This window comes from Heterocephalus glaber, unplaced genomic scaffold (assembly GCF_053883595.1).
Source record: "Heterocephalus glaber isolate CG9 unplaced genomic scaffold, H.glaber_assembly_v1.0 deba00001608, whole genome shotgun sequence".
Classification (NCBI taxonomy): Eukaryota; Metazoa; Chordata; class Mammalia; order Rodentia; family Bathyergidae; genus Heterocephalus; species Heterocephalus glaber.
In genome coordinates this window covers 23,198,199-23,226,165 of record NW_028258379.1, presented here as the reverse complement: position 1 = coordinate 23,226,165, position 27,967 = coordinate 23,198,199, and positions in this window count along the sequence as shown.

Genomic DNA, 27,967 nt, shown 5'->3' with positions numbered 1-27,967 from the left:
CAGAAAATGCACTAGGAAATAGCGGAGCAAAAAGAAAATCAAATTTTCCACATCAAGAGAATGTATTGATCAAATTTATGTAATAGAAATAAAAACGCATAAAATAGAATTCCAAATTTATGCTTTGGTCCCAGTCTCAATGTACTGTAAAGCAAAGTGCTATTAAATTTCTTTGTTTTTTGTTTTTGGTTTTGGTACCAGGGATCGAACTTGGAACCTTGTGCTTGTGAGCCAGGCGGCGGAACCACTGAGCTAAATCCCCAGTGCATAATTAAATTTCTTACAACCATCATCCAGGAAAAAATATGTTTTGAGTGTCTCACTGTGCAGAGAAGATTATATAGAATCTTTGCACATAGAACTGCTGCACTCTACTTGGTCAATTTTCCTACCATGTGAAGAAGATGAAAAGGCAAACCCAGCAACAACAACAAAAGGCATGTTCAAAGGCCCCTTTACCCTAAATTTATCCTGCTTTCTCCCCCAAATGCAGACCTATTCAGAATTCTTTTTTCTGGTTTAATTTTCCATAGCTTCTCTGAACTACTTAAATAACCAGAATTTTCTTAGGCCATTTTAACCCGAAAACTAATTTACACAAGAATTTCAAGTAAATTTTACAGGTTCTTCCTTTTTCAGGTGGACCTGTAAAACTGAAAAACCAATAGGACATTTAAATGGTCTTTTTGACATCTCTAAAGGTGTTAAATTTTATAAAAAGCAATACCTGGTCTAGGCTAGTAGGTGGATAATTATAAGTTCCCTTTCAGAGATTAAAATATAAGAAACAAATTCTAAGAGAAGACTGCAGCTGGGTCACTAACGCACTCTAGAATATTCCTTTCTCCCTCCAATAATTCTATTTAAGGCAAATTGAATTGAGCTTAAGCACAATAAAAAACCAAAGTTATATACAAATGTTCTTATTCTCTGAAAACAAGGGCTTAGTGTGTCTCTGAATACATTTACTTGCTCAACAACTCAGGATGTCTCACAGTCTATTAAAGCCTTTGCCTGTTATAAATTGGGAGTTGGGAGTTTAAAACAGTAAATGTCTATTCAGCTTTCTTTTCCTTACAACAGGACGACTCTGATGGTAATTTTCACAGAGTAATTTTTCTGAAAAAGATAACACATGCATGAACAGAAAAAACATAGTTTTGATTACATTTTTTGTAGATAAACTTGAGAGCAGAAAGGAAAAGAATGATTTAAACTGAGAAAAGATAATCAAGGGAAAACAGTTTGATGCTAACTGAAGCAAGACACAAAATCGGAAAAAAAGAAACAGTAAATTATTCAGGCATGAGAGACAAAAAGCAGAATGTTTGTGTGTTATTTATTAGAGATTAGAATATGGATGGAAAGTGAGGAAGAGAAAAATCAGATAAAAATTAAAAACTTTGTATGTGGCAACATAAAAATCTTGCCAAATTGTAGTCTGATAACTGGCTTACATGATTCCCTCAATCCTGGACCCTGAGGTTCACATATCTTCCAATTATTCAGTGAAATACTAATTTAGGCACTGTTGTAAAGGGAAAATACTGGCATAATTAAGATGACAATTTTGATGATGTGAAGAGAGTGGGCCTGACTTAATCACATGAGCCCTTTAAAACCAGAGACTACTTCGGGTAATGGCAGAGAAGGAATTCAGGGAGATATGCTCTGGCTCCCATACCAGAAAGTGCACAGACACTGGATGACCAGCCCATGTGGATCTCACCTCACGGAATGTCAGGCAGTCTCTAACAGGGAGCAGACCCCAGGCAATAGCTCACAGATAAAAGGAATTTGGTCTTACAATATTAAAGGAATGGATTCTACCAACTCTCTGTAACCTTGAAAGACACCCCCAAGCATCAGATGGAACACAGTTTGGGCAATACAACTTTGGTTTCTTCCTGGTGAGCCCCTGAGATGAGAATTTTGTCATGTACTAGATGCTGAACTACATTCTCTTCTAATAATTGGATGCTGTTTTAAGACATTACATTTGTGACACAATAAATAAATTGTGACAATAAATTGTGCAGCAACAACAATGAAAATGTTCATTTCTTTTTTGGTAATGGTAAATTCGAAAAAAAATATCACCGCTCTAATGAATGAAGGTTATGGATAAGAAATTTCTAATTTTCATCATATGAAAATAATATTAAATGTGTTAATAAAACAATGAATTAAATTCAGAATATCTTCATCTTTTATTTGCCTTCTTTGTATTCAGTAGTGAGGCTCTGAGTCCCATCCTAGGGTTGTGGAGATGGCTGACCACATAGCACTTGACATTGGGCACATGACTAATAGTAGTTAATTACTCACATAAACTTATAGCCTGAAGAGGATAATCATTTCATTTCCCATGAGTAAACTGCTGTGCAAAGAAGGTCGTACAAAATGTTAAATGATTCCTAGTTCCCATCGGGAGATGCGATTGGCCTGTTGAATTTTTCTGGTAGAGAAGTTGGGTTCAGGTTCAGCCAGAGTTGTCTATCCTGCCACCAGGAAGAACTCATCTGATAGAGGATATATCTTGCAAGAGAAGAAACTTGTGGTTCAAACTTCAGGTACTTGTGAGGTTCAAAGTTGTCCAGGACACACTTGAGATTGTATCTTCATTTCAGGACTTCTGCCAAACCCCCCAAATTTCTTTCCTGAATGAAGTACTACTACTAAAGGATTTTGTGTTTTGAGACATTTTGGAAAAGTATATTACAAAACAAAGATATTTTTCATTAGATTTATTTTTGATAAATGATACAAAATCAAACTACTCTGTTATCACCATAAATTCATAAGCTAGCAATTGATATTCCACCAAAGTAGGAAGGATAAAGAGTAAACTCACTATATTTTATAACAGTATCATATTTCACTAAAACACAGCAAGGGCTCATACATCAGTGTTTAACACATTTTCCATTGCTATAACAAAATACCTAAGGCTTAATATATTATGAAGAAAAAAAATGTACTTACCTTATACTTTTGGAGGCTATATTCTTCTGCTATCTCTTTTTAGAAAGAAATAATTGACAAACACATCTTGAAGGAGGACTAGTATATTGCGGCGCATAGTTTCAGAAGTTTCAGTCCATGGTAGTCATCTGGCTGCAAGTATCTACTTCACGGCAGAAGGGTTTGGCAGATGAAAGTTGTTCAACTCTTTGGATCTGGGAAGTGAAGAGCAGAGGAAGAGTCAGTGGACAAAAGGCCAAGAAGCAAATATAGTCACTAAGATCACACCCCTATGACCTATTCAGGGACACCCAGAAGAGTGCTCTACTAATCTAAGTTTCTCTCAAACTAATCAAGCTGACAGTCAAGATTAACCAACCCAGAAGCTAAAAGTCCAAGATCTTCAGACCTCAACTTCTTAGCTCAGGGGAAGGCCTTTATAATTATTTCCAACATGGGTTATAACCTCACGAAGGAGCACATGGAAGAAGGAAAGAGAACTTGCCAAAACAGGAAGCCAGAAAAAAGGTCAGGGTATAAGGCTTACTCTTTTAGAAGAATTCATTCTTAGGAGAACGAAATCCAGGAGCCCAGCACTAATTCTATCTGAGGTTGATATCCTCAGTGACTTCACAATCTGCCAGTCCTTCCCACCTCTTAGTAAAATTCCACCAAACCATAATACATCACATTGGGACTAAGCTTTCAACACATAAATTCTTGGAAGACAAACCACATCCAAATCATGCAAGTGAGTGTTTGTTAACCTTTAACATGAACAATGGACCGTTGCCTCGTATGTTCAAGATGGTAAATTTCTTTGCATTGCCACATGTGTCAATATTTCATTTTTTAATGGAAATTTGCTTTGCAGTTGGAAATGGAACTTAGCTAAGAGATGATAGGCATTATTTTTTAACAGCAAGTTTAAAAATATAAATTCAAATTATAACATAAGCTGTACTGACTTCTCATGTTTGTCACCTGAGTCTGCTACAAAATCCAGTGAATTTTTTCTTTTCTACAATCTCACTCTCTCTAGGATAAAGTTTATTTTTATTTTTTCCTGAAAGGATCCGCTTTGTCAGTGAGCCTATAGTTAACCTATCTCTTTTAATGATTCTATAAAACAATCTTAAGAAACAAGAAATATTTATGTGTCACATTTACTTCCAACATGTTGTTCTATGTACTGCAGGTATTTTTAACTCACTTTGTACTTACAAATATGCAATTATGCAAATTTTAATATAAATATGTTCATGTTGCTTAGTAGGAAGCATAGGAAATCAACATGTACATAAGAAGGAAAAATTCTCTTTCAACAGTTCATACACCAATTCATGAAAACATTCTTTCAACAAAAATTTAATCTTTCAAAGCAGAATACAGGGAGTTGGCAATCTACTAATAAGTTGATTCAAAATATCTCTGTCCTCACGAATATTGTAGCCTAGCAGGAAAAAAACCTAACACACTTAGGTGCAATGTGTTACACATGACTACAAGAGTAAGGCTCTATGGGATCCTACAAGTCTCCCTGTCTTGAACTCCCCTGTATAGATGGGCTCATCGTTACACTCAAGAAATACTTAGCCAGGAGTAATTTGAATACAGGAATACTGGGTGAGTAAATTAAGCCTCCACATTTTAGAGATTTATATAGAGAGCCAGCACCAGGGATAGTACTGGAATATGATGAGAATTGAAATTTTGCTGGCAAGATTCAGCTCTCTTCCTTTAAGGAACTAAGCTTTGAAATTGTACAAAAAGAAACTCTGCGGAAAATGATTGCTGCCTTCCGTTGTGTGAAAAATGAAAAAAAAATAGGTAAAAGATGACTTGAATAATTTAAAATTTAAAAAAATACTTCTAAACAGTTATTTTGGGAGCCTGCAGCAGAACAGCATGTTGTTTTTTTTTTCCTCCTTCCCTTGGTAGTGAGATGAAAAAAGGAAAGAAGAGCAGTTTCAGAGCAGTTCTCTGTATTATTTGAGGATTATGTAATATAAATCTCTCAAATAAGGATATCTTGATACCTGTTTCTCCACATCAAGGGCTCCATGAATACACAATTTCTTTCAATGCCTTTATCCTGGATTTAAAAATCATTTGCTTGCTGACCTTGGGAATTTTAATCACTGTATCCACTGAGCTATCTGGCATTCAGGATCTATTGTGAAAGCTGCTTTTATTTCAGTGATACATTCATTTACTTAGCAAAATTCTTTTTTTGTAGAAATATGCACACAGCATTCTCGTCAGTATTGTAAATTCAACAGGTCATTTCTTTGACTATTGATTAAATTATTTGAATAATCAGTATCAGATTAATGAAAAATGTGAAAAATCATCTCAAATAAATACTTCAAACTTGATTAAATATATTAAAAAATTACATTCCTTGTCAAATTTTTGGAAAAGTGTAAAGCTGTGTTTTTTAAGAAAAAAAAACCTAACCAACAACAAAGGTTTTTTGGAAAAATAAATCATACATTTTATATTCTGTGCTAAAGTGTTATATATAGCTATTGTTGTAATAAAAGTAAAAGGTTCCTGTAGATACTGTAGTGTGGAGTTCCTTGCCACACTGCAAGGGTCAATATCTGCTCTGGTTAACTCAGGAAGTAGAAGACTACTAACTCAAAGAAGCCCAAACATCTTGAAGGTGGGATGTTTTTTCGTCTCCAGCAGAGATAGACCTGCAGAGAGGAAAGCAAGGAAGCCCCCCAAGAGAACAATCTAATGAGATTTGATTATTCAGCCAAACTGTCATCGTGCCTTGCTTGCCTGCCTTGCTACCTAAAACAAACATTTGTGCTTAGCAAAAATCTATTGCCTTTGTTGTTCCTCAATAAATCTGGGGCTGAGTCAGTTCGGGGCTTTAGTCCATTCTGGTGAAGTCCCTCAGCCCCTCAGAATAAGATCTTCTCTGTATCTCACCTCTTCATTCTTCTGTCTCTATCAGGGTTTGCTGGCTGGAACTGCCACTGTAATATTGACAAATTTGTGGAAATACATCTTTCTAGTTATTCAATATCACAAAAAAGTAGAAAAATTAACATGTACAGGATGTGTATTTAGCCGGTACTCATATATTCTTTCACAAGTAGCAGCTCATAAACTCTCACAAAGCTATTCAACTTAAAGCTATGTTGGAATCATAGCCAGTATGAAATGTTCCCGATTTGTAACCTCGGGCCAGTCCAAAGTTGACTCAGTTTTCCCAGCTGTAAGTGTACGTGTAATTTGAGCTGAGCCACTCTACCAGCATCTAGGGCTTGTGCAGTTAGCTTGTTATGGGAATTCTCAGCACTACAACTGAAGGAGCCAGTTCTTCTAATCAGTCCCCTCCCATCAACCAATCTGTCTGTCTGTCTGTCTGTCTATCATCTATCATCTGTCCATCCATTCAGGTAACTGTGTCCCATACGTTCTGTGTCTCTGGAGACTCCTGGATAATACAAGGAGGGTAGTTACATAATAGATCATTGGAGTATTACTATATCTTCAGGAAAATTCAAGAATAATATAAGAAAAAGATTTCAGGGTTCTAAATTCCTTTTACAAAAAGGATTGAGTGTTGTCTTTCCAAAAAGGCTTTGTTTTAAACATTGTCTTTGCCGATGTTTGTCACTGTATCTTGTAAAACACTGAAATAGAGGCTTCGAAGTTAAATGTGTATCTTGCAGTTTCCATCTCGAGAGAAATTTGTGGGTAAAAAAATATTTGTAAGTCTATTGGTTTTCATTCTGCAAAAGTAAAATGAGTAATGGCTGTTGATTGCAGGTCTGCTTAATAAATAATCTTAAAATATAGCTAGATTATCAACTGTCTTCTTTCTTGATACTAACTTCCCTGGGATTCCAGGAAAATTCATTTTATCAGATATTGATTCTTTCTCTTTGACTGTCCTGTTTTTTTCTCCACTGGTCCTCAATTTAGCATTAGTCTAGGTCTATGTCTTCCTGTTTACATTCTCACTGTAAATAATATACACACCTTGTCTTTCATGTATGGCAACTGAATGCCAGACATTGCTGTATGGCCTTCCTTAAAGTAATCCTTTCTGATCTAAGAGATACTTAAATTATCAATAGCTTAATATAATATTAATGTTTTTTCAGTTATAAGTTCAGATGTCTTTCAAAACATGAGTAAGGATCTCATTATTTCCATTTTACAACTCTATCATATTTATTCCATGATTTCAAAGTCAGCACATAAAGGGGATAGGTCATTTGGGGATCTTTTAGGATAAGTTACTTTAAGGATATGCTTTTGAAACATTGAATATCTCCTTTATTTATATACCACTAACTAGAGCCCAGATAAATTGACTAACGTATTCCACTATACATCCAAAAAGAAATGAAAACAGTTTTTATGATGGTCTAGTAATTACTGTTCCCTATCACTTCTTTCATGAATGCTAAAACTGTCCTTTCATCTTTGAATTCTTCAGTTTCAGTGAACAATTGTTGAATTGACATTATTTGCAGCTTCAGATACCAAATACATTATTTCCTTTCTCACCATTTAAGGCAATCTTCTTCAAGTGAATCATGTTCTGTTAGTAATAAATTCATACATGTTGCTCAGCTATCCTGTATTTTCTTGTCTCAGATTCTGATTTACTCTATTTCTTCTTCCTTTATTGTTACTCTATGCATCATTAAAGGAATGAGAAAATGTCTTATCTATGAACATTAAAACCATGTCTTTTCATCATTGATTTCCTGAGAATTCAATAAATATTGTTTTTTAATTTGTATCAGCTCAGAATTGTGTGTGCCATAGAGGTTTTGTAAAGGAATAGTCCATTACAAAAAAGGTATTTTGTTCTAACGGAAGGGTAATATATTATGTTGGAAATTCTTATCTGAGAATTATTTTCTTATTAGCTTGATATATCAAAAAAAGGCAGAGTACACTAAGAAAAAGTATGTAAAGAAGAACGAATTTCCAAAATGCATTTCACATGAAAACTAGAAGTCAATTTAAAGACACAGGGGATATCAGGGGATGAGTTATAAGCACATGCTGAAAAAAACATTAAGGTGTGCAGGGTAGTAGCAAAGATTTTACACAGTAAATCTGTTTGGCACTCATCAGCCTCTTACTGAAAAAGTTGACACATATACAAATACCTTACTATAAGATTTTCTTCAATATATATCAGTAGATTTGTATTTTTATTCAATGCTACCTTTAAACTAGTTTTAATATGTGGAGGTAATATTAGGATAAATGTAAATGTACTTTTTTCATACCATGATTTTCTATATATTGATTTGCTATGCATTCTGTAGTTTGAAAAGGCTTGATATCAGTTTTTCTAAGAAGAAAATCTATAATATTTATACATGTCTTAGCTTTCTAATCATTCTGAAAAACTACCACCTGTCTTCAACCATTTTTTTTTATGTGAAATTGTTGAAATAAAAACACCTGCATACATGACATTTTCATGTTTCTCCTGGATCATCAAGCCTAGGAACTACATTTGATCATCCGATTGCTTTTTGTTCTAACTTTCTAATTTTCACTCACAGATTTCCTGTTGGGCTATCAGCATCTGTTTATTTTAGAGCATGTAATTATAACAAATAAACAAAAACAACTTCATCTCTGTAAGTTGAATACATTCCAAAAGAGAGTAAAGAAAGAAGTAAAGTCAATAAATACAATGATTACATAAAGAGAAGTTAAGAAATTCAACAATGCAGAGAAAGCTGCTCAGTGATTGTGAAATAAGTACATTCTGATGCTGTACATAGCAGTAGACACACCGAGGGGGCAAACAAGTGGGGCAGTGAATAGTTTACATTTTGGTTCACTCGGTGCTTTTACTTGTGAGTCATCCTGTGAAAACGGACACAATTTGCCATCTGAACATAATGGTGTATCCTGAAGACAAAGGATCTCATTTCCATCAGGCATACAATTTGACACATGTTTCCCATTCAGGTGTTTGTTTAAATGTGCCAGATTTTATATACCCTCTCTTGTTGTCTCAGTTTAAAATTATGGGAAAATTTAGAAGTCCAAGAATATTTCTGATCTCAGTGTGTAAGCAAAAATTCCCAAATTCATACTGTAAGATATCATAAGTTAAATGTATTTTTGCCATTTTATGCTTAATATTATGCAAACAAATATCTTTTCCAAAATTTTTCATATTGTATTTCTATTCTCCTAGGTATAGTCACATTCTAGTTTTATTTAAACAGGATGACTGGTATTAAACAAATTCCTTATTTCCATATTCCGGTTTTATTTTACCTCTTCTTCATTTCACATACTCATTTATCTGTGCTTCCAGTTTTAAGAATCCAAAATATTTTAGACAAAATGTTTACCTACATTACAAAATAAACTACAAAATAAAAGTTAAAATCTTGATTCTATTTCTCCCAACACTCCTTTTAAATTTAAAATCATATACATTCATTTACATTCACATATGCACACATTCAAAACTTATTACAGCCTTTTAGAAACCAGACAGGAACATACATGAGATATAGTCTCCATCTTTGATAATACTCCAAGTTATGGCAGCAATAGATACAGAAGTGATGATCAGCCAGAGCATTCAATATTACTTTGAGGCCACAAGTAAAGGAACTCTTGTGGAAGCATTTTTGGTTTAATTCAACTGCATATAACAAACAAGAAGTAATGTCAGTATAACAAAATGATACATTATTAGAAATAAAACAGTAAAAAAGACAATTTCATATGTTTTTCCCCAAACTTGATATTAGAATTATTTATAAAACAAAGTTGAAGAGGCTGTCTATAAATTTAAATTTCAACCAAACTATCTGTGCTTCTTTATTGGATCACAGTGCAAATGAAATTCATCACTGTTGTAATGTAGGGACACCAAAAAATATTTTTTCTGGTGATTACTGACACATCCATTGATACGGTTAAAGTTGCTTGTTAAATGAATAGTGCCATGCTTTAAGGATATATTAATAAGTGCCTGATACACAATTTCTGTCTTTATATATAAAACAATCTAAGGATAAAAAGTCACATAAAAGAAGCAATTATAAATTTACTAACTTGAAATTTGTGATAAAATTATGTTTCTTTTTTTGTCTTGGGATCACCAGAAAATATTTTTAGGGAAGATTAATTTAACTAGGCATTGATGCTTTACAGTAATAGCCAAGATTTATTGAGCATTTACTATAAGTAGGCTCAGTTCAAAGTGGTTTTCCTATATTAATGAAACTTTGCCTAAATCTCTGAGATAGACACTTAAATTGTCCCTATTTTACAGATGAGGAACTTGGGGCAGAGTGAGGCATTAGAGATTAATTTTGTGAGTAACACAATAACAACTTGTTTCTGAATGGAGAAAGAGCATCCTGTTTTTGAGTAAACAATAATATAGAAGGAATCTAGACCTCGAGCGACACAAGTTGCAGAAGCTAGAGCTTGGAGGAAGCCATAATCAATATTAGTGACTAGTTTTCTTTCTATTTTTGTTGTTCTGCCTACAGTAGAAAATCTATAGAGGCTTCTAAGAAGCAGTCAATTGATAATGTTTGTATTTCAGAGGATAATCCTTTCATAAATTAAATGAAAGAAAATAAGCTCCATAAAACTCACCTGACCTTTTAAGCATAGAAAAAAGAAAGCAACAGAAAAAAAATGTGCAGAATAATTGAAAATATATTTACTTTTATTTTGCTAGTGCTTGAATTGACTGGTTTCTTCACATTTCTTACCAGGAGGAAAATCACACACTTAGTAACATAGGAAACCTCGCACAGCTAACTTTATAAGTATTATTTCTCTTTGTTTGAAGATATTCCATTGCTCAATAGTATCTGCTACAAAAAAAAAGTATATAAAAAATACTAGACATATGTTCTAAATCAGTTCATTCATTGTTTTAAAGAAAAAGTGAATTAAATGGTAAAATGAAAGAGATACAAATGTTTTTGAAAAATTAAGGGATTCTTGAGTAAAGAATTGTTATTACTTCAGTTGCTCATTCACTTTAACTTGGAATTTTATTTATCCTTGACATTTCTCAAAAATCTTTCCTTCATGCAGCTATTCTGAGTTATAATGTACAGAATGATTTGCTTCCTAATTTATACACAGCACATTATGAGTCTTTTTAGATACGTTAAATTATCACATTTATTTTCTTGTACAGTTATTAAATCAATCTTTATCTATAATTGTCAAACTTGTTCCAAACCAGGACTTTGATGTAACTCGCAGACAATGATATACTACTAGATAAAAATATAACATGAGAATTATTTAAAATAAAAACAAAAAAGACACCAATGTATTAAAAATAGGTTGAACAAAGTAAAAATGTATAAAATGTGTGCCCCAAAGTAATATTTAATACATTGATTGATAGTTAATTATGTATGTGTCTCTTTCTTCCATTAGATTGAAATATTATTGAATATGGGGATTGCATCTCATATATCTTAATATCTGGTTCCTAAGAGGTTATAGTGTTTGTTAAATGTATGTACATTTGAGTGAAAGAAAGTTCTAAGACACTTTACAGAAAATGATGAGCCACCATAATTAGGTATTGTGAAATTAGATTAGAATAAGGGCATTTAACAGCTCTCTATATAACTCAAAGCTTTGGAATGGGAAATATAAAAGCAGCCATGTAACATCTAAATGAATATTATCCATCAGATTTGACATTTATTAAGCAATAGAAGCACGCTGGGCACTGCCATAAACACAAACTCTTTTTCACTGAACTTAGATTTATCTCTGTTGGCTTTTTTCCTGAAAAACACTGATGCAATTTCATGGCAGATGGTAAAAGAATACAGGAAGATGTCTTTAGTTTTCAACTTTTATAGCCACTAACTTAAATCAACTTCTTTTACTGGAAATCAATCATATTACCTGGGTAAATACCAGGCCTCCGTGAAGAGTACATATATTTATTTAATTAAGGATCATACACATGTTCTGGGACAGCTGAGGTTTATTGTTGTTATTGAGAACACTGTGATTTTTGAGCAGCACGGAAGAGTAATTCATTTCTTAGTAGCATGACCATAGCTCAATTTCGCAGTACTCTAGCTAGCCTCAAGTATTTGTGGAGTAAAGTGAATCTTGGTGGAAACATTTTGGGTTATGATATTCATAAAATAATCTTCCAAGAAGGAAATAATAATGCAGTTCATTTAAATATATCAATTTTAAGAAATGTATTTAATAAAAAATATTAATTTCAAGAGACTCCAGATGAAAAATATTCCATGGTCTCCATCTTGTAGAAAATATTATTAGATGTGCCTATACTACTATGAATTAAGTTTAATAAACTCTGTTGTATTGGTAAAATTATTATTATTATTAATATTCCTCATTTTAACATGTTATAATTTAAAAATGTATATTTATGATTTTTATTATAATTCTATCTTAGTTACTTTGTCATTGCTGAGACAAAATACCTGACACTCAGAGTTAATGATGGAAAGTTTATTGTAGCTTACAGTCTGTAGAGGTTTCAGTTCATAGGTGACTGGTTCCAAGGCAGAGTGGCATGGCAGAGGGACATGGTAAAGGAAAAAGTTCATACTGGGCAGAAGGTAGGAAGGCAGCAAAGCAGCAAATCAGCAAAGTAAGAAGGAAGTAAGCAACTAGTAGCAAGTGACAACAGCAACCCTCTTTCTGTCCCTTGTATTCACCTAGGCTACCCCCCCCCTTAGCACTCACACCCAGGGTGGGCACCCTTAATCCTAGCATTACAATGTGAATCAAGCAACATGTCACATCCTTAATCGCAGCAACACACTCTAGATCCAGCCACCTCTGAAAAGCTCCACCTATGATCACATGAGGCTTTGGGGAGACATAGAGAAACAAGCCATACACAGACTTAAAATTTTTACAGTGATTTTAATACAATAATTAAGACTTTTGGGGTTCAAAATAAATGTATTAGTAGGTTGGTTGTTTAGATACAGATAAAAAGGGGAACATATTTCAGGAACCTTGGGCTGTTGTGGGAAACAGGGTCATGAGCTCTTTCTCAAAGCAGAACAAAATTGATGTGGAACATTAGAGAGAGATTCTTATATCTCTCTTGTTTAAGCTTTATTGTCTCTATTCCAAGATAAAAATGACTCCAAAGCCTTATTTTTTTTATTTTCCTATATCCATATGGCATAATATGATTGCCAAAGTTTCTAAGTCTTTATTTTAATTACTACCAGAATCAAAGCCAGCTACTAGATAAATGGTTAGAACAGATTTTAATCACTTTTTGCAACAGAGAAAAGAGACTAGCAATAACTGAACTCATCTTTCATTTTCACAGAACTGATTGGGCATTTTAAAGGACAAATGAAGAAGTAGTGAGGGGGTTAGGAGGGCTAGCGAAATCAGAGAAGTTAAAAATCATAAATCATAGGATGAGAGAGATAGATTGGTACATGTGAAACAAGTAGATTTGCTAACTGGTTCCTATTAAAGTGTGGAACTATCATCCTTAAGAGAGCTGGAAAGATAGGAGTCTCATTGTCCCCAACTAAAGTGGAATCACAGTGTACCATCATGGTGGATTTTATAGCGACTGTTTAAGATATATGTTCATCAATAGAGTACTACTCTGCCACAAAGAAAAAACAAATTGGACTCATATCTAGAAAAATGGAGGCACCTAAAACTATAATGTTAAATGAACTAAATCAGACACACAAACCCAAAGTTGAAATAATTTAAAGAGCAAAATAAAAAAGAGCTAATAGGAAACAGGGAGGTGCAACTTTTGCAGATGAAAATGGGACCAAGGGATAGAGGGGAGAAAAAGAAGAGGTGAGGGAAAGTAAAAAGATTTAGGATGGGTTAGATATACATACCAACTTCCCACAATGAATGTAGTCACTATGTATTACAAACATGCACTATGAAAATTTTAGAAACTTTAAAAAATGTGAAATTGTCATTTCCCTAAAACAGTAGAGGAAATGGGCAGGATAAACCATATATGGTCCAAACCCCTGGTGAGGGAGTCGCTGATTCTCATGTGGGGTGAGCAGGTCTTATGGTTTCTGTCCGGAGTATGTTCACTGGGCTAACGTAAACAAAGCTCAGTAACAACCTGATTCTGTCTAGCTTGACACAGTGTAGACAGCTAAGAAAAGCCTAATAAGAAAACAGGAATGTCTTTTATATACTTGGATTTTCCCAAAGATAGAGATAAACTAGTCAATTTCCATTGGCCCAATATGGTCCCATTTGTAAATGCTGAAAAAAATTTATTTGATCCATTAATTATACTAAGCCTGAGTTATTTCCTTATAAGTTTATTAAATGCATATACTTTTGTTCTATGAAGAGGCCTTGAGCTCTTTTTAAATTTCTTATTTCAAAAATCTTCTTAAAATAATTATTGTCCTTAAATTGAATTGAATATATTGTATATTTTTAAAGATACAATGTATGGTATACAAAACTTCTGTATCTGAATTCTATGACTTTTTTCAATAATAAAAAACAAATGACAACTTTCATGGGGTTAATTTGATAATCAAATTTTGTAGTGCAAGAAAATTTTTTTTCTGTAATAAATTAATATAAGTGAGCTCATACATCCCTCTTCACGCCAAATACATTATCCTATCAGACAAATCAATCCCATTATTAACATTAGTCATAACTATTTTAAGTCTATGAAAAAATCGACTACATTGCTACCTGTGTATATGTTGTTCGTTATTTTTCTTTTGATATTTTATTGTGTTTTATATGTTTGATATGTTGCATAATATTTGGCATATACAGTGCATGAAAATTGTATTTTTCTCTGTATACAATGCTCTCTGTATAGAGACTTTCAAGGCTAGAGTAGCAGCAAATAACTTGGAGCTACAAAAGACTTCTCTTTAGCAGAAATTAAAGAAATTATGCATTTCTCAGGGGTCTCAACAGAAAGTCTGGTACCAACCCGGACTCCTGACTACTAATCAGACCTGAATTTCAAGTTTTGAATACCCAGCAACATGAGACTGCTAAAAGTGTCTGCTTAGTTTGTTAGTAATTAGCAACTTCTTTCTGCTAGATTTCTATCTTTTTCCTCTGGTAACCTTAATAATTAGAGAGAATTTCAAGAACAAAATTTTATGGAATTCTAGGTTCGTATTCCTGTCCTTTCTTTCCCCTAGGGTCCTGGCACCTGAGCTCCCGTTTGGATCTCTCTAGTCCGAGGAGAGTAACAAACGTGGTAGGTTACACATTCCTGCTGAGCATAAATGCCAACCTGTGGGTCATCAAATGTCTTTAGGAAAGAGCTGCAGAGAAGGTCAGTTTTGCCTCTCTTTGCCCCTTCCCTCCTTTCAAGCACAATCCTTCAAGTTCAATCTGTCTTGGTGGTCTTCCAATATCCTCAATTGCCTGGGGAAAATGGAGTTGTTGCATAGTTTTGGTTATTCATTGACATTGAACCTGTTACCACTTCCTTCCCAAGATCTAGGAACAAAAATATTCAGTATCATGGATCCTGAAATATACAAAAGGTAAATCCCATAAAAACTGTGCCCACAGAATAGAAAATGTGCATGCTTTTATGTGGCATCAATGAACATATGAAAGAATTTTATAACTTAATTTACTAGTGATTAAAACTTCTCATAATTTTCAGCATTGCTATGGAAGTAGTAGAGGAAAAAGTGATGTTTGGGGATGATAAAATATAAGAAAATTATAAAATTATATATGTGGGAAGGTCAATATAAAAATTAGCAGAAGCTCATATGGACTCCTGTAAATAGAGGAAGATTTATTATTTTGCATTTTAAAATTACTGAAAAGTTTCAATAAAGTATTTCTGTGTATTATTTTTAATAAACCCTCCTCAAAGGAAATAAGTGAATATTGAATTAAATGTAATATGATAAGTATTATTTTAATGGGAAGTTAAATGAAAGCCAAGGACTTTTCATTTTTCTAGTGATAACCTCCTAATTTCCTGACTAATGACATCAAGAAAACAGAGGAGTGACTCCATATGCAAGGTAGATGGACAAGTGAGCCTAAAATGTGTACTTGGAAGTGGATGTTTTAATATTTATCCAACCTCTTGGTACACCGAAATATGATGCTGCCATAAAGTAGGAAATTATTTTTAAAATGACTAGACAAATCAATTTCATATAGCCTCTTCTTGTGTACCTGAGTAAGTTAATACATTTCAGAAAGGTTTTTCTTTCAACTTGAAGAAATTTAGTTATCCATTGTTCTCTCTTAAGGCAATCCCTAAGATACAGTCTTACAAAATTGTTTTAAGTAGTGATCTTATAAGGGTCTCTCAGGACGGCTGAAAAGCTGTGGTTTTACAGGTCTGTGGATTTGCTGAGGGGAGGGAGAGTGTAAATTGAAAACAAATAGCATGAAGTACACCTTCTTTTGTACTTTGAATATTAAGCATTGTGACGTTTTTCTTCCAGAGGAGAGGACATAATGAAATGCAACATGAACTTGAAGGGAATGGCTTGGATGATTTAAATATTTAAAGATCTCATAATCCAATTTAGCTATTTGTATATAATATGGGGGGAAATTCTTATGGAGCCTGAAATCAAATGTCACAATTTCGTAGGCACTGTTGTGACCATAGTGAGTTTGGGAAAGATACTGCACTTTTTTTTTGTACTCATATATTTATCTAACACTCTAACTTTGCTACAGTATCTTTTCATTTCTATTAACACTAGTTATTAATAGCAAAAAAATATAGTATGTGTATTTTATTTTAAAAATCCTCTATTGAACAAGCCATGCATCTCACCATTTTATTTCTAGTTTCCATGATTTATCCCTCTCTCCCTTCCGTCTGACAAGGTCATACTATTAAGATCTGGTAACAAAGATCTGGTAAAAAAGATATATGACAACATGGCTTACAATACTGAGTATGCAATTGAGTATATTCGCAATAATGTTTAAGCATTCCCAGTGACCTCAGCCTATGGTTATTTTACCTCCTTGAATCTATTTTCCCTTCCTGCAGTGCCAACAGACTTCCCCTGTGGCTCCTGAGGATTATAGTACCACTTTGCTGTATTCAGGAAAGGGCTTCTGTCTTTCCTGAAGCTGCTTCCTTTTCTCTCTTTTTAACCTGAAACACCCAGGAGAAAATTGATGACCACCTGGGAACTCCACTTGCTTTACAGGCATTTTTTGAGCACCCCAGAAAAGCCCCAGGAGTAGAGCAAGCCAGTGGGTGTGAAGTCCCCTTGGATCTGCAGCTCCCAGGAAGTCCATGCTTTCCTGGACCCCACACTAGCCTCATCCACTCACTCAAAGGTAGCTGATTTCTTGCTACTGTGCATTTCCTGTTTCCAGCAGGCTGACTTTATCCTGGTGGTGCCCTCTGCTTGGCAGCACCTGTCATTCCTCAGGTTTCAATGTGGCTCATGCCTTCTGCCACTTCAGTTCCCAGATGGGTTCATGAAAACTCTGATTTTTAAATTATTCAGCTTTTTCCTTTTGGTATGGATGGGAGCAACACATTTTGCATTTTAAAATTTTATCTAAGTTTATATACTTGTTTCTGATGTGAGAATTGATTTGATACAACCTAAGAGGAAGCAGAAACTCTCGGTTTATTTTTTTCTTTTCTGTATTAATCAAATGACCTGGTTTTACTATTCAGGAACAATTTGATATTATAAAGAATGCTTTTATGATTATTTTTTCCATGAACTTCGTTGTCATAAGTTTGGCTTTTTACTAAATTTCTGAATCTAAAAATGAGATTTCTGGTCAATGTAATGGATATACATTCACATTTAGTAGAGTTTGTGAATTTTCTGAAGTAATTGATAATTATACTTTCCTTTCCTTTTGCACTTTATTTTTGAAAAGTAGTTCTTTGAAAGTAAATATTCCATTCTTCATCAATTGTTTTGTTAATTTTATATTTTATTAGCGTCAGAGTTTCTTCTTCAGTAATATACAAGATGTAATTATCATTTAAGTGATCTGGTTGTCCAAGATCGTGTTGACCCCTGACTTTTAAACTTTCTGGTCCCTTATGACACGTCTTTTCATTTCTCAAGCACTTCTCTACTTTCTGACACAGGGGTTTCTGACCTCTGGTATTTCCTTCACGTCCTTAGAATCACCCATGTTCTCCAATTTCTAGTTCCGTTCAGTAGGATTTGTCTACAAAGGCTAAAATTCAGGGCACCATGCATCATTACTGTTGAACTTCACTGTTCCCAGCCATCTTGAAGGGAAGAGAGAGGATACATGTGCTTACACATTCATATTGATATTTTTCTAAGTCTTTTATTTTATATTTATTTCTATATTTTCTCATCTATATTTATTTATACAGCTGTGTGTAATCCCTTCACTCCCAGAAATTTAAGTGATTCCCCACAGTACACTTTTCTTCTATTTTCATCTCTTTTTTATTTGTAATGTATTTCCTGGCTCCATCAGTCCAAATATGCTAACTGCTCTTGCTTCTTCTGGAAGATGCTTTCTTTGTTCCCCCTGCCTTGAGCACCAAATGCAGTTCTGCACTCACTGTCTCCTTCAGGGCTACCCTGAGCTTAATGCCTCTCACTGACCCACAGCAGCCTGTGTGGCCATCTCTCTTGTTTCATTTCCCTAAAGGCTTTAGGATCTCATAGTTTATGTAAGACTGGAATCAAAGAAAAGAAGAAAAAGGGAAGAAGACAAGGTCAATGTTATCACAAAACAATGCAGATTGTACTAAAACATGTAATAAAAATTAGTTTCAAATGTAATATAATTTCAATACGATACAAAAGTATTCTACCACCCCATGAATGACTACTATTAATATTTTATCGCTTATGAAATGGGAAAAGAGGTAAATGATAATTACTTTCATAGTATTTTTATTTGTTTCATTGGGAAAAAGGTCGACAATCTTGAAATACTGCTCAAAAGCTTTTCTTTTCTACAGAGCACTTATTTTTAATCATTTGCTACTTTGCTCCTTGGTATTTTTGTTGAGTAACACGTTCATTCAACCAGTGTTTATCAATCTTTAATATTTCTAACTGAGGTATTTCATGTTTGTACAAACTTTTATATGGAATTCTAGTCAGCTTTTCAAAAGTTAGAATCAGTCTTTATATTTACCCTGAATCCATTTCGTTATTGGCCCAATGCTAGGTGCTCATTAACAATTTTTTTCTGCTTGATTATTTAAATTATGTATTTAACCCTAAATTAATGAGCTATGGGACACTTATGAACGGGAAAAGTGTGGATGTGTAGCAGTGGATTTAACTGTATGACTACATATTTTGTTTGGATATCTAAAATTTTCTTGAGAACGCTGCATCTGTGATATTGTATAATAAAAGTAGAAGAAATATGGTAAACACAAACAACAGTGACTTTTTATTAGAGACTGACACCCCTTATAACACTTTTGCCACATAAATTATTATTATTTTGACAATCATTACTGAACTCAAATCTTCCTGGCTTACAAATTAACAAAGTGATGTTCAGTACTGATTGATAAATTATACTGGATTTCCAAGCAGGAAAAGATTAGCGCCTACTTCATAGATTAAACTACAAAAGTGATTACTTCGCCTGTTATTTGATAACAATGTAAAGGACTTAACTCTTTGAACTTCCCTGTTAAAAGATTTGTGTGTGTGTGTGTGTGTACGTGTGTGTGTGTGTGCTTAAAAGTGAGATATATTCTTCGGAGTCTCTAAAAGTATAACAGTTGGAGCTGAATGTGGTGGTACAGCCCCGTAATCCCAGTATTTTGAAGGGAGAGGTAGGAGGATTTTTGTAAATTCGAGGTCAACCACATAGTGAGTTCAGAAATGGCTTAAACTGTAGAGTGAGACCTTATCTCAAGAAAAAAAAACATGAAAGTATGTCAGTAACTGACTTTGTGAACTATAAATTATCTGAAATATATTTTCCTATAATACAGTTAATCACTATTAAATATTTTTAATACATGAATGTCTAAAATATAAAATTGTGTCAGCATCTGCTTATTTTTTACTGTGATGAGGACACACAGATGGATTTAATATAAAAAGAAAAATGACTTAGCCATAGACATTTAGAGTCATAAAATTGTTATAAATTATATATGATAATCTACAGTCTTATGTTGAATCCTTACTTGTGTATTCATTCATCGAACATTTGTAAACCATCTATAAAACTGTATGCTATGTATTTCAGATTCAATAGGATACCCATCATTTGGCAGGTCACATTGTATTGAGGTTGAGGCGGACACAGACATTAAATCCATGGGAGCCAGAGAACAGTGGCTTACAATTAAATAAACTGCACACACACACCATTGTTTCAATTGGATTTGTTGATACAGCAGGGAGTCCGTCCTGTTAATATCTTCCTAATGTTCTCTGAATATTTAAGTCATATTCAAAAATCGCCAATCTTTCCTTGTGAAAAATTGTTTAGTAGGGGTAGGGAGAATCAGAAAATCATGAGCATAGATATATTAATTTATTTGGTTTTATCCCTGCCTTCCCTCACTATTGATTGGTATCAAAATCTCAGCTCAATTCTCAGAGAGAGGGAGGGAGAGAGAGAGAAGGATCTGTATTTCACACTGTGAGCACTGTCATATATAAAATACATGTGATAGTATCTGCAGTAAGTGATGTTGGCAAAATTGACATGCAACGTACAAATTACATGGGGTTTTTTTACTCTTTAGCATATAGCAAATGAAAGATGACAATGTGCCACCCCACAATATCCCACTGATCCACGAGGATTGTTTTATGTTACAGACCCTTGAAAAATGACTGATATAAAAGGAAAACTCTGTCCTCTCCCTACTTGGAGTAAAGAAACTTATCACCAAAGACTAGAGAAACCTCCCACAAGAAAGATACCCCCTCTTTGCCTGCACAAAAGTAATATTCTCGTCTAGAACTTTCATCTTCCTTTGGCTTTCCTGTATATTCTAATTACTTTTCTTTCCACAATTGCCACTCTTTGTTAAAACTAATATAAGCATTTAGATTTTGTCTCTCCTTCGGGTTTTCCCTTATTAACATGTCTTACATCAATTTAATTATCAGGACTAATGGGGGATCCTAAGAGGATGATGTTTTGTTTTACCTACCTAGGGCACCACTGAATATTGTAATATCCTGAATATAGTTCTAATTTTTCATCATTAGAATAGTCACATACTGAGTGTCATATCCTTCTGCTCACCTTTTTATGGTCTCAAAATAAATTCTTATCACCAAATGTAACTTGTCTTATATATAACTCAGGGGACTCTGGAACAGGATAAATATCCCATGTAGTTACGATGTATTCTACACAGATCATCTCTGTCGTGTACTTTTGATAGTATTGTAGTTGAGACTGTAACAAGATCAGAAAATTAACATACAGATAAAATTTTCTCTTGATACTTGCCAAATACAGACAGTAGTTGGTACAAGATCCTTCAATATTGTAATCATCAGTTTTTCTGCCTGGGAATATTGAAAGCTCTCTGTGTCTCATCTGTCTATTTTGACTGCACAGACATATATAAGACTCTTTAATATGTTGCAAGCTTATATAAAAATAAAAACAATTATTTCAGAGAAAGCTAACTCAAGAACCCTGTGCCTTCAGCATTTTAAGAGGTCAGCATGTGGACACGAGCTAGGCATCCAGATAACATCATAATTGAAAACAGATTCACTAATTAGAGAGCGGTTTTTGGTTTCTGGTTCCTGAACATTAACGAAATTGCCCAGTTGCGAAGTCATGCTAATGACTTGATATGAATTTTTAGTACCACTGTCAGACATTTGGCTAATGACAGATGACAAAACACATTGCTACCTGAATTGTCAGGCCACGTGGAAATTATGTTAATGAATCAGATGCTACACGGAACATGATCAGTGAGATCTGTTAGGGGCAACTGAAACTGTTAGGAAGGTAGGCAGTTGTTTATGTGTGGGCTCAAATGTGTCTGCGAAACCTGGTTTATTTGCAGTGAAGCTAGCAACAGGAGACCTTACACGTCTAAATTCAGGTGCTTTTAATATGTATTGGAGAAATACTACTCACAGAGCACATGTTGTGATCACATATATAAAAGCAATTTTTATACAACAAAGCAAGATGTGATTAGATTATCTGTGATTAGATTATCTATTTATACATCAAAGCAAGATATCTGATCATTCTTTAAAAACCTTATTTTTAACACTGCATTTACCATTAATAAATTTAAAATATATGTTTTGACATATTTAAAAAGAGAGAAAAAATAAAAGGAAAAAATTGTCAAAGAAATATTATCCATTGCTTTATTTAATTTTCATCCTTTGTGACATCTTATAAAGTCTTTTATGTTTCTCTATGTTATAAAATTGCTTCAAGTCTTTTTAAATAGTGCTTTAAAATCATAGAGATTTTGCTACCTTAAAAATTAGCAAATGGTGTAGATTAAATCACAGTAAATATTTATAAAGAAAATTATGGAATTCAAATTTCAGGATGCTTCTAGGTTTAAATTTAGTGAATATTTTTTGAGGATATTCTATAAACTAAGCCATGTCATCTTTAAATATAACCATTTTAAAAATTACTTTTATAAATGTTAGAAACAAGTGTCATGCCAGCTTACAGATGAAGGGGCAGAGGGTCAGAGAAGCTACACAAATGTTGCACTAATGTTCATGGCTAGTGTTTCCCAGTCCTGACAATTTCTGAGCCTATATGGCTTTCTTCACCCATTCTGTTTTCCCAATTAGCTTTACATTTACTTTACCTTTTCAAAAACCTCAGAGACAAAAAGGTGATATAACTATATCCATTCAACTGCCTCATGATTTTAATTATGAGCTCTGTAGCCTCAGAGCCTCTGTTCATTATTCAGAGTATGACTTTGACAGTATCATTTAGTTTATATACAACTTGGTTTCCTCCTCTATGTCATAGAATTTCTGTGAGTCGTAAAAAGTTTACACATAAAAGTGATTAAGACAGAACCCCACAAAACTGGGCCTGGTGGTGCATGCCTGTAATTACAGCACTTGGGAGGCGGAGGCAGGAGGATTGCACCTAGTTGAAGGCCAGACTGGGCTACATAATGAGTTCAAGGCCAGCCTGAACTGCATAGCAAGACTCTGTCAAAAGAAAGAAAGAAAGAAAGAAAGAAAGAAAGAAAGAAAGAAAGAAAGAAAGAAAGAAAGAAAGAAAGAAAGAAAGAAAGAAAGAGAAAGAAAGAAAAGCACTAAATAATACTTTATTATGTATGTATCATAATTTATTTAAAATCCATATGAATTTTATTATAATCCAGTTTTCAATCTATCATTTTCACATAATTCATTATAAGAGTTAGTTTTTATGGCATTTTTCTGGAAGTAATCAATCAAAAAATATTCTCAACTACTTGCCTTTGCTTGTATTGAGAAATACAAGAGTTGGCCTTTGCTATCCTGGTAAAGAATGGAACGTACACTATGAAGGAGAAAAAACTGGCAATTCAATAATGACATCACAGTTACAAAATCACACCTATTAATCATTTATAATCCAATGTCCTTTCAAAATCTATTGAAATTATATCAGTTACAGTTTATTTTTAGGAGGGCTAAAAATAAAGGATTTTTTCATATATGCCTTCCATCATTACATGCATCTTTCATGGAGGAAATGGGCATTTCTATCATAACATGAGAAAACAAACTAAGGGATTTTACATCATTTGAAAGGATAAAGGGAATGACAATTGAAGCTACAAACTTGATAGCTGGACTGACCTCGTTTCAATTCTGCTTCCTTTTTTTGTATAACTATGTGATATACAAGGCTTCTCTCATTTTTAGGATCTATGAGATGCCTCAAAATGATTGTGTGAGGATTATGAGTGATAATGTCCACTGTTCTTTAATCTATTATTGGACATATCACAAGCATTTATACATTGTTTTTATATTATTATTAAGCTGTATATAAACATTATGCAAGACAATATAAAATGAACATTCATCAGATTATCAAATTCATAATTTATAACAATGTATATCTGTTCATAAAAAGTTGTTGAAATTGAACATTTTGATCGACTCTTAAGATTGAGTTCTCTAGATACAAAGTTAATATAAATGTCTATGCATTTGTATCATCAGTCCACATTGAAAAACTTCAGCAAATATGTTTAGTCCTTCTTTTTCACTAAAAAATAGGAGCCTAAATGTGTACAGGTCTTGATTGTTCTTACACAGACAGCAGGTGCCCACAGACCACTTAATTTTTATGTTTTTCTTTCTGGAATAGAAATGGCTGGAGAAAGCTTTCTTTGCAATTTCTGATGTACTATGAAGCATTCTTTCATACTGTGGGTTGATTATTACCCACAGGGGATTAATACATTATAACACAGAATCAAGAGTGACATTTTCATTTTCACACCAAAAGCATACTGGTGATATTTATCATGGAGAAATGATTTATTTACAGCAAGTAGAAGTAATTTACATTTGTACATACATGCACACACACACTTCACTTTTCAATATTTTAACAATTAACTTCAAATATATTTTTGATGAAAACTATTACAAAAAGCAAAATGTAATGGGGAATATAACTACGAAATATTTTATTGATGAATTATGAAAGCAGTCATAAAATAAATTTTGAGTCAAACATTATGTTTTCACCACCAATCATTTTATCATCATCTGGAACACTGCAGCCTACTATATGATTCATGTTAAAATTACTGAGTACGGGACATGCCAATATAATTTTATTTATTTTGGCACATTCCCGTGATTCCTCTATGAATGAGTTGAATTCAAAATACTCAGAGAAGTATTTACAATGAATATTTTTTGTTTTGTGAAATTTATTCACACATTATAAAGGATAATACATTGATATAAAATACTAAATCTATTTAAATCTCAGATGCCATCTTTTTCATAATATCCTGACTCCTAAACAATTTAAACATTTCCCTTCCACTTGCTGCTAATTTCCATACACTTTTGAGTAAAATGCTGATCATTGAAACATTACATGGCAAGAACTAACATTGGACTGACTCTATTAACTAGCATTTTCTTTTATTCTGTTTTCCTTTCTTTTTGTTGGTTTTCTCTCCTTTTACATATGATGGAAGGATAACGTTAAAATCAGGAGCATACATTTTGTTTAATAAATGCTGCTGTGAATATGTACTAGATTATGTGCTGACAATTTCAAAGTAAAGAATGTATTGTCTGTACTTCACATTTTCTACTTAGATCTGTTATAGGTAAAGGAAGAGAAAAATAACAAAAATATCTTTACAATTTTGAGCATTTTACAAATTGTATTTGCCATCAAAGTGAAAAATGCTGTACATATACATGGCTTTGGGTCAAATTTTAATATTTGCCAATTAACCAACGAACTCTGGTCATAGAGATGTCTCCATGTTAAAAGAGGTATAACAAAGGGAAAATGATGAGTTCTTAAAATATGATGGCTGTGAATTCACATCAGTTAACAAAAACAAAAAGGTAAAGATTTACCGGATGGCTTTTTTCTTGAATTGGTCAAATATTTAAAAGACCGTAGGAGTATTCTCACAGCTCCCAATTAGTGCTCCAACTTGAATTCTGCAGAAGAGTTTAACATTCTGTTATCTTTAGGACACAATATGTTTTATTCTCCCTTGAAGAAGAACATCTTGCAATAGCATATTAAAAAATCTGAGTCATTCAGCTATGTGGAAATATTTTAAGCTGCATTTGATATAAATGCTTGAATGTTCTTAAATTGATAACCTACTATAGAACCAGTCATTAGGAATACCTAAGTTTTATGAAACATCCAAGTGAAAAAATAGGTATTCCGTGCTTGATTCTCCCTCCTCAACTCCACACTCCCCCCCATTTTTGTCCACAGCGTTACTCTGGTGACTGGCCACCTCTTTGTGAAGGATCTTTCTGTTCCCTAACTTCACAATATTCAAGTGTTAATACCCTCAGGAACTCAGAGGATGGGAAAACAATCCAGCATATAGTCTGGTGTTCACACAATACGAGGGCTGCACATTGCCTGCATTCCTGTACCAAAAGCCAAAGTTCCCATCAGGTAGTAATCTCTTACAGGCTCTTCATTGAGGTGCCATAATAACCCTTCCTCTTCTCTTTTATACCCTATAGTACATACTGTCCACTGTCCCTAGAATCAGGATACTTCACTGCTATATCTATTAATGCTATCATATTTTGTCAATAGCTGTCTTTGATGGGGCAAATTCTTTTCTGATGGTTCCATAAGTAGCAATAGAAATTTATAATGATTTTCTGGGATTAATTTGTTCATACATTCAAGGAGTTTATTATGGGAGACCAGTTAAGAAGAATGAGGGCTAACTGGCCTCCTTGGTGAGGACTAAGAAGAAAGAGGGCATGAAAGTGTACTGAATGCTGCAGGGAAAAGTAAAAATACCTGAGATCCTGTTGTTTACTTGAACAAGTACCACTGAGAGTGGGAGACAGCTGAATCCTGTATAACTCTAATTACTTGTACCTGTGTCTGAGTGAATAAAGCCAACATATAACAGTCACTCAGGGCTCTACGTCAAAGGCAGACAAGACTCCCCTGGCCCTCCATATTTTAAACGGATTCTGTGTCTCTTTACTTTTCATTCTTGTCATGCCTTGGTCGGGTTCAAGCTCATAGGCTTGTTCCTACAGTCTATGATTACATAGGACATTGGTTACTTCTGCCACATATCTCAATTAGTGAAATAATTGCTCTGGGATTGGATAAGTACAAATAAGTATAGGAAGATAAAGTAGCTATTATCCTCAGGAACCATAGAATATGAATGTGTTATTTTATTCTGCTGCTTAAATCTTTCCAATCACTCACAACTTGGCCTAGCATGAAAGACGTGATTGTCAGTTAAGGTGTAAAGACTCGGATCCACCCATGTGTATAGCTTCATTACCTATCACTTTTCTGAAAGTTGACTTTCCTAGATGTGTCTTAGATTGGTACAGTGGACCATCAAGTTACAACCTGCCTGACACATATGGCTTAATTAGGTTAATGGAAGATTCATCTGCCTCTTGTTATCTATGGCATGTACCCAGGTAAACATCCAGATCTCAGTTGTACTGACTTAGTTACAAGGAGCCCTTGGGAACCAATCCAGTTCATAAGTCAAGAGTTCACTGTACCTTGCTTCTTTTGACATCATGCTTCACCATGTGCTTGTCTCTGTCTAGGTTGTCTTCCATTGTGTTTTAGCTAGCAGTAGTGGGTTTATTTCTCAATACTTAAAGACTTAGCTGTTGTCACTGCCGCTTCCTGACATCCCAGACTGTCATCTGTCTTTCTCCTTGAATAATTTATGCTCCCTAATCATCTGTGCAGATCTTTAATAGACTACTCTCTCCTTTTCCTAAAGCAAGAGATCTCTGGTGGCCATCACATTGTCTAGAAAATAAAAGAAATATGAGGAATACTTTCATTTCAGTGATAAATTACAATTCATTTTATATGTATTCTTTCTTTGTACAATGGCTATATATGGATAGTTTCTCCTTAATGTAAAAATGTAAAAATATACAGATAAATGTCTGAACATCATACTTTGTATTTCTCCCTTCTTGCATTCTTCTCCTGAAATATAGTGAGACCTTACTTAGTATGCTATTCGGGAACTATTTTACCAAACAGTAGAATGCAATATTTGAATGAAGGTATTTTGGGGCTTTTTCCATTTGGCTGGCATAAAACCATGAGCATATTGATTCTAATTGTGCTTTGAAATTTTACATTGCCACAGGATTTTTTAAAAACCACAACAGACCAAAAATCTGCAATAAGATAGATAATTTAGTTTAACCATTTGCTGCTTAGGTGGATGCCCTTCTTATTTTGTGGCCAATGCTAAGTGAATTGTGGTTCCTTATATGCTGCTGTATTTGGTGGTTCTCTATCAGCCCAGGGTTATATC